Genomic DNA, 8,064 nt, shown 5'->3' with positions numbered 1-8,064 from the left:
CAATCCTGCTGCCACATCTGGGGGTGGCAACTGTGTGGGCTTGGAATTTGAGGGGCCCAGCAAGGCCCCCAAACTGTGCTGAGAACTTTCCCCAGCTTGGAAAGTCGCAGAGTGAGAGGGAATCTCAGCCAGAGGAACGTGCATGTCAAATCCAGAACGCTCACTTCTGCCCAGGAGGAAGGCAGTGGAGTGAGGGCTGGGAGTCCGAGATCAGGTCCAAGATCGCTGTGGTTGGGCAGGGCCTGCTGCCTGGCTCACAGATGGCCGTCTTCTCACTGTGTCCCGCCCCACTCCCCACCCCCACCCCGCCCCCGCCGTGGCGGCGGTGGTGGGGGGACCCATCTCCAAATACCATTACCTGGGGGTCAGGTTTCAGCACGTGAATATGAGGGGTGGGGAGGACAGCATTCAGTCAATAGCTTTCTGCCCCCCAAATTCATGTCCTTTTCACATGCAAAATTCACTCACTCCGATCCAATAGCCCCAAAGTCAACTCTCCTTCCAGAGACTTAAAGTCTCACGTGGTGTCGCGTACACTGGACGTGGGAGAAACCCCAGGTCTGAGGCGTCCTGAGGCAAATTCCTCTTCAGCTGTGAATCTGTGAATAATATGTGTTCTGTGCTTCCGAGGTACGAAGGTGGGACACACAGAGGATAGACATTCCCGTTCCGATAGGGAGAAATAGGAAAGGAGAGAGGAGTGACAGAACCAAGTAATTCCAAAACTGAATGGGGCAAGTTCCACGAGACCACAAACCTTGAGACCAGTCCTCGGCCTTCTGGACCCATGTGGTGGGGCGGCTCCTGGTGGGCCCCTCACCGGAACCCTGGGGTGGGGGTGGCCCTCGCACTTTTTTTTAAAACGTTTTTAGTTCTTTTATTTATTTATTTTAAATTAATTTACTTATTTATTTATTTTTGGCTGCGTTGGGTCTTCGTTGCTGCACGTGGGCTTTCTCTAGTTGCGGCGAGCAGGGGCTACTCTTTGTTGTGGTGCATGGGCTTCTCAATGTGGTGGCTTCTCATTGCTGAGCATGGGCTCTAGGCATGCGGGCTTCAGTAGTTGTGGCTCACGGGCTCTAGAGCACAGGCTCAGTAGCTGTGGCGCACGGGCTTAGTTGCTCAGCGGCATGTGGGATCTTCCCGGACCAGGGCTCGAACTCATGTCCCCTGCATTGGCAGGCAGATTCTTAACCGCTGCACCACCAGGGAAGCCCTTTGCCCTCACACTCTTGTGACGGGAGTGGTGGCCCTGGTCTCTGAGTCACCCTCTGGGCCATCCCCCCATTGTCCTGGGGAACAGCACTTGGCTTTCTTGAGGGGCTGACCTGTCCTAATCGTAGGTCACTCAGCCGCACCCTGAGCGCTCTGTTTCTGCAGTAGGGTAGGCTGGGAATGTCCATATCTTTAAGTTCTGCTTCCTGTATGCTCTGTGCGAGGCCAGCCTCCAGGCACTTCTCTCCTCTGGCGTTTCCATTTCCTGGGAGGAGCCAGGCTGGTCCTTCCACACTTTGCTCAGAGCTCTCCTTGGCTAAATACCGTTGCTCTCAAGTTCCACCTTCCACAAAACACCAGAGTCTGAACATGCTCGAGCCACGTTCTTTGCTACTTTATAACAAGGGTCCCCCTTGTCTCCTTTCCAATAACACACCCCTCATTTCTGTCATCGCAATGGCCTTTGTCATCCATATTTCTACAACATTCTGCTCAGAATTACTTCCTCCTTATTCCCTGAGACAACTCAGGCTTTCTCTCCAACTCTCTCTTCTTTCTGAGCTCTCACCAGAATCCCCTTTAAGGGTCCGTTCACAACAATGTAGGTTTCTTCTAGCAGACGTTTCCAAACCCCTCCAGCCTCTACCCATCTACCCAGCTCCAAAGCCATTTCCATGTTTGTAGGTGTCTGTTACAGCAGTAGCCTACTTCCTGCACCCATTTCTGCCTTGGTCAGTTCAGGCTAACAAAATACCATAAGTTATGTGGTTTATAAACAACAGAAGTTTATTTCTCACTGTTCTGGAGGCTGGGAGTCCAAGATCAAGGTGCTGGCAGATTCAGTGTCTGGGGAGAACCCACCTCCTGGTTCATAGACGGCCGTCTTTCTGCTGCGTCCTCACATGTGTACCTCACAAGGGGGTGAGGGGGCTCTCTGGCTTTTATGAGGGCACTAATCCCACTCACGAGGGCTCCTCCCTCAAGCCCTAATCACCTCCCAAAGGCTCCATCTCCTAATACCATCACCTTGGGGGTTAGGATTTCAACATATGAATTCTGCGGGGACACAAACCCTTAGTCTCCGGTGGGTCACCTCAGCCAAGTCCATGGAAGCGCAAACTTTTTGTAAGTGAGCTCATCTGAGAGCTTGCAGTGTCCTTCATCTGAGGGATGCCTGTCGCACGTTTTGGGGCTGGGCTTCCCTGCCCACAAAGTGAATTCACAAGACAACAATAAGCAGCTGCTTTAACAACAGCAAGTCTGTGCATCATGTCTGTATGACCAGATCCAACAGTGGCCTTGATGGATCCCTTCCCTGCCTCTGGGAATGGGCCCTAAACATACAAGATTGGTAGAGACCAGTCAGTGCTATAGAGCTCTAGGTAAGTGCGAGGTGAGCTCCCGGCGGGGCAAGGGCTCCATTATCTTGGTAACGTCTCTATGTCCAGCCCAGGATGTGGCCAACCGGACATTCTCCCAGAGGGTTTGTGCACCAGGGAGGATGGGTGGTTCCACAAACAGATCATCCGACCACCGGCTGCTCTGCGAATGCCCACAGGAGTGGCTGGAATGGGACGTCTGGCCCCAAAGCTGGGCACAGGCTGCCCTCTGCTGGCGGCTTGGGGGCCCCTGGCGCCCCAGCACAAGGCCATCTGCTAGGCTCCTACACTAGCTGTCAAGCTCAGGAACACCGGTCATCCAGAGTAGCCATGGTGCGGAGGGGGCGGAGGCACCTCCTGGGGGTGAAACTGGGTAAAGGCAGAAGGCTGTACCCAGAGGCCGGTGGCTGGCCAGGAAGCCCCTAAGGGCAGCGTGGGGCGGGCAGCAGGGGAGGAGGGGAGTGGAGGCCCGCCTGCAGTGAGTGAAACCCAGTTCCCCTAAAACCGAGTCCCCCTGCCCAGTTCATGATTAATCTCTCTACCCAAAACTTTATTTCCCTGCTTATCCCACCCCTCGGGCCTTCTCCGAGTTCCAAAGAGCAGGCTCAACAGTTAATGATCAGGACAAGATCACAGGCCTCCTAGTTCCTCCTGAAGGGATGTAGATAAGAATCTTTGAGTCGTTCTGCAGAATCTAAGACCCCCACCTGCTGGAGGATGGTGGCTACATGCTGACCACAAGCATGTAGACCCCAGACAGATTGGAACCAGAAGGCTGATGGTTGAGATTCCCAAAATATCACCCTGTTACCTCACCACCAACCAACCAGAAGAAGGTCCAGGAGCAGATCAGACATCACATAACCCTCTCCCCTCACACTGCCTTTAAAAACCCTTGCCTGAAAGCCTTCATCTCTGGAGCATGAGCTACCTGTTCTCCTTGCTTGGTGCCCTGCTAGTAAACCCTCACTTTGCAGCAAACACCAGCTGTCAGAATTTGGTTTTCTGTGCTGTAGGCACACAAGCCCTTGCTTGGTAACGTGGGGGCCCCAGAGGAGGAGGGGGCTGCTGGGAGGGGCCGTACCTTGCAGGTGGCGCCTTGTGGTAGGCCGAGAAGCGGGCGTCCCCCAACCCTGTTCCCCAGGGTCCCTAGCACCCCACTTCCTGCACGTAGGTGCTCACCTCTGGACGCAGGTGAGTTTCTCCCTCGCAGGATTTGCATGCTCGTAGGGCCCTGTGGTCTGCCAAACCCAAATGACCCAAAGGAAGGGAGGCCGAGGGTCTTTGCCCATTCCGGGATTTCTTCTCATTTCTGTGACGGCTGAGCGAGGTGTCCAGGGCCCTTCAGGAGATGCATCTGTGGGAGCAATGCCTCGTTTCAGGAGGGGCCACGCTGTGGGCTCTTGGGATAGGACGGGAAAGCGTGGTCCCTCCTGGGGGGAGGCGGCTGAGGATGGCCGGAGGGGTGAGGACAGGGAGAGGGAGAGCCGGGGGTGAGAGCTGCTCTCAGATGTGGGAGGAAACCCCCGACGACTGAGCAGGGTCTCGTTCCCAGACCTGGAGGTGCTGACCTGTGGAGCAGGGGAAGAGCCACCAGGGATCAGTGACTGGACGATTCCGGCCCCTGCCCCTCCCCTGGCCCCCTCCCCTTGCCCCCTCCCCTGCCCTCACCTCCCCGGCACCCCTCCCCTGTCTTCCTCCGCGCTGGCCCCCCACCATGGGAACCACTGCCATTTACCAATGACCAAACCGACCGCAGCTTAGGATCTGGCTCAAGGTCAAATGGCAGAGCAGGACAGAAACGCGGATTGCTGGATCCAGGCCCGGGCCCTGCACCACGTACCTGACACTCTGCTTGCAAAGAAACTGCCTCAGGCCAGGAGGTGTGGGGTGCGGTGTTGGGACTGTAGCAATAGCCAGTACTCACTGAGCACATCCTATGAACTCAGGCACCGGTCTGGGTGTTGTCTGACAAGACCCCTCCACCAGCACTGAGCAGTGGTCATCTTATCCCTTTATTCTAGAAGAGTAAACCGAGATGCAGTGAATTGTATGTGGCTTACTCAAAGTCACTCCCAGGGGCGGGGCTGAGAATGGAACCAGCTGTGTGACCCTGGGCCCACCTCCTCCCTCTGGGCGTCAAACTCTCATGTGTGAATGGAGATGTTGGCCTCAATTAATTCCAGAGAAGTGCTGCTCAGGCTTGAGAAGCTCCTGGGGATCTTGCAAAGGTGCAGATTCCAGTTCCGCTGTTGGGTGGGGCCTGAGACTCGGCACCTCTCTCGGGCTCCCAGGGGAGGGAGGTACTGATGCTGCTGGTCCCAGGACCACACACACCAGCCGGGCTCCGGGACCCGCCCAGCTCTGATGTTCTTCGTTTATGGGCCTGGGGAGACTTGCCCCAAGGCCGTGAAGATTCCGGAAGCAGGTTATGGTGAATAAAGCGCTTAGTGGGCATTTTCTGCTCCTGGCCAAGCCCCTGGCCCTGGGCCTTTGACACTTCTACTCTGGGACCTCAGCCTGACCCCTCGGGAGGGATCAAGGGCTCCATCCTGGGCCACGCAATGTTGCCTCTCCCTCCAGAAGGAGTGAGGGAGGTCCCTGCTCACCCTGCCTCGTCCCAGAACACAATTCACACCCAGTATGACTCACTGTGACATTCCTTCCCACCAATCGCCCCGAAGATCATAGTCAAGAACATGCTAGGGGCTTCCCTCCCTCTCCTCAGCCCCTCCGCCTTGAGCCATCTCTTAGCTTCTCCTTGACCCCAGTCCCAGGTTGGACAACTCACAGCCTTCTCTGCCTGGTCTTGACAGTGGCACTTAGAGGAAGGTCTCAGTTATCAAAGTAATACAAGTGAAAATTCATAATCCTCGCTCTGAAACTCAAAAGCAAGCAGGAAAACCCCAGCACCACGGTCCCCTCAAGTAGAAGGAAATCCTGGGGACATTGTGACCTTTCTCTCCATCCTTCTTCCTCCAGCACGCCGCTACCCCATGTGATTTTAATGAGGTCCTATGAATGGTTGCCCTTTAGGAGGACAGGGAAGAGCCACCCACCAGTGCAGGGAATGTCAGAGCTGGAAGGGGACTTATGAGTGCTGGGACAAGCCCCGCACATGACCAAGGAGAAGCCTGCTGGATACCATTCTAGGTGCAAAGGTGTGGAAGCGAAGACGCCAAGCTAAGTGACTTTTGTCTCTGAGGTTGCGGGACTGAAGGAGTGGGAAAAGGTACTTTCTTGTCTTGAATTTTTTACAGCAAAAGTGCATTCAAGTATTACTTGCGCTTCAAACACTTTGTTATTGTTAAAAGACAAAGAAAGCCATGAACTAGAAGGCATTCTGTGTGCCCAGCTGGTGCCCTCAGGTTGACTGAGGCCTCTAGTTCCCTGGGCAGCAGTCAGGCTTCTTCTGATGATCTTGCCCCTTGACCCAGTGTCCCCGAGGATGAGGGTCGTTCCAGGGAAGCCCCTTTGCTCCTAGAGCAGGGGTATCCAGATGCTTGGATGACGTGGGAAAAGGGAAAATTCTGCAGGCCCCGACCTGAACCCACAGTCCAATCTCTGCCAGACCCAAACTGGGAGCAAATGTGTTCAAGCCCAGACTCAGCCGCATCAGTGAGTGGGCAGTGGGCGCTCTCAAGACGACAGGGAGCCCTGGTGAATCAGGAAAGTTATTGGGCTGGAAAGTGATTAACGGCTGAGCGTGGGAGGGGATTTCCACTGAGACAGCCCAGCCCAGGAGCAAGCCTGGGCGGTGCCCTGTTGACATCTGTTGCAATGGTGCCCATAAAACCCAAATCGCTGGAGACTTGAAACCTTGACCCAGTTTTTCTCTGTTGCCCTTTAGAAAAACAGAGACCCGAGGAAACCCCAAAGCCCTAGAACTAAGCGCTCTACATCAAAGGGGTGTGGGAAGGTCAGGAGAAGTCTCAGGGAGAGGAGGGCAGCGAGGAACTGTGGACTGAGGTTGCGTGTGTGTGTGTGTGTGCGCGCGCGCGTGCGTGTGGTGTGCGTGTGCGTGTGGTGTGTGTGCGTGTGGTGTATGTGTGTGCGTGTGTGTGTGTGTGGTGCGGGGGAAGCAGGCTGCGAGCAGACCCACTTTCCTGTCCCATCAAGGTGAGGGGAGCTACCAGACCTCAGGGACCTGGGACTGCGAAGCAGACAGGGGAGGAGAAGAGATGCTCCTCTCCTGTCACCAAAGGGGAGACAACCGATCCCCCCAGAAACCGGCCAGACTTTCTTACAAATCTAACACGGGCTGGGCAGCCTTCGTTTTATGGGACCAGGAAACTGAGGTCAGAGAGGGGACAGACTTGTCCCAGGTGTCGTGGAGTTGGGGCCCCGTCTCCCGGCTCAGTGCTCCGTCCTCCACACCGGTGGTTGGGGCGCATCAAAATCACCTGGAGTGGGGCTTCCCTGGTGGCGCAGTGGTTGAGAATCTGCCTGCCAATGCAGGGGACAGGGGTTTGAGCCCTGGTCTGGGATGATCCCACATGCCGCGGAGCAACTGGGCCCGTGAGCCACAACTACTGAGCCTGCGCTCTGGAGCCTGTGCTCCGCAACAAGAGAGGCCACGATAGTGAGAGGCCCGCGCACCGCGATGAAGAGTGGCCCCCGCTCGCCGCAACTAGAGAAAGCCCTCGCACAGAAACGAAGACCCAACACAGCAAAAATAAATTAAAAAAAAAAAAAAAAGAATGCAACACAATTCTAAAAGAAAAAAAAATCACCTGGAGGCTGGTTACAACACAGGCCTCAAACCCAGAGTTTCTAACTTGGCAGGTCCAGGGTGGAGCCTGGAACTTGCATTTCCAACAAGTTCCCAGGTGCTGCTGCTGACACACTTGAGAACCGCTGCTCTAGACCCTTGTCCAAGTATGTTCCGTGGAAGCTTCTAGAAAAGCAGAATCTCAGGTCTCACCCCAAACCTACTGAATCAGAATCCGCATTCACAAGATTCCCTAGGTGAACTCTTTGTACCTTGCTGTCTGGAAGCACTGTCTGCACCGCACGGCCTCTTCCTTCCGGGGAGTCCAATCCAGGCAGCCTGGAGGGGCCGTCCAATCCCAGTTGCCAGGGGTCTAGGGGGAACCTGGGGATTCCCGTGCTTCCCAGGGCGGGGGATGGGTGAGCGAGCCACAGGGGTAGGAGGGGCTGCACACCCAGCCCAGGGGCTACTCTGCTGTGGTGCCCACCCCCAACTCCAGGAGGCCCTGCAGTGCCCACCTGGGGAATTGCCAGGCCAGTTTTCTAGCTAGCCCCAGGGATTTTATTTTATTTTAAAAGTATACGTAATACACATGTATTTAATGTCATGTATCCACCATTACAGTATCATACAGAATAGTCTCACTGCCTTAAAAATCCCCTGTGACCATCTGGTGGTTATTATTATCATTCTAAATCATATACCTAGACCTCTCCTTATTAGTTCATTCACTCTAGGTAGCGTCTATTGACTCCTGAC

This window comes from Mesoplodon densirostris, chromosome 2, assembly GCF_025265405.1.
Source record: "Mesoplodon densirostris isolate mMesDen1 chromosome 2, mMesDen1 primary haplotype, whole genome shotgun sequence".
Lineage (NCBI taxonomy): Eukaryota > Metazoa > Chordata > Mammalia > Artiodactyla > Ziphiidae > Mesoplodon > Mesoplodon densirostris.
The sequence above is the reverse complement of the archived record's forward strand: the minus strand, read 5'-3'. Positions refer to the sequence as shown.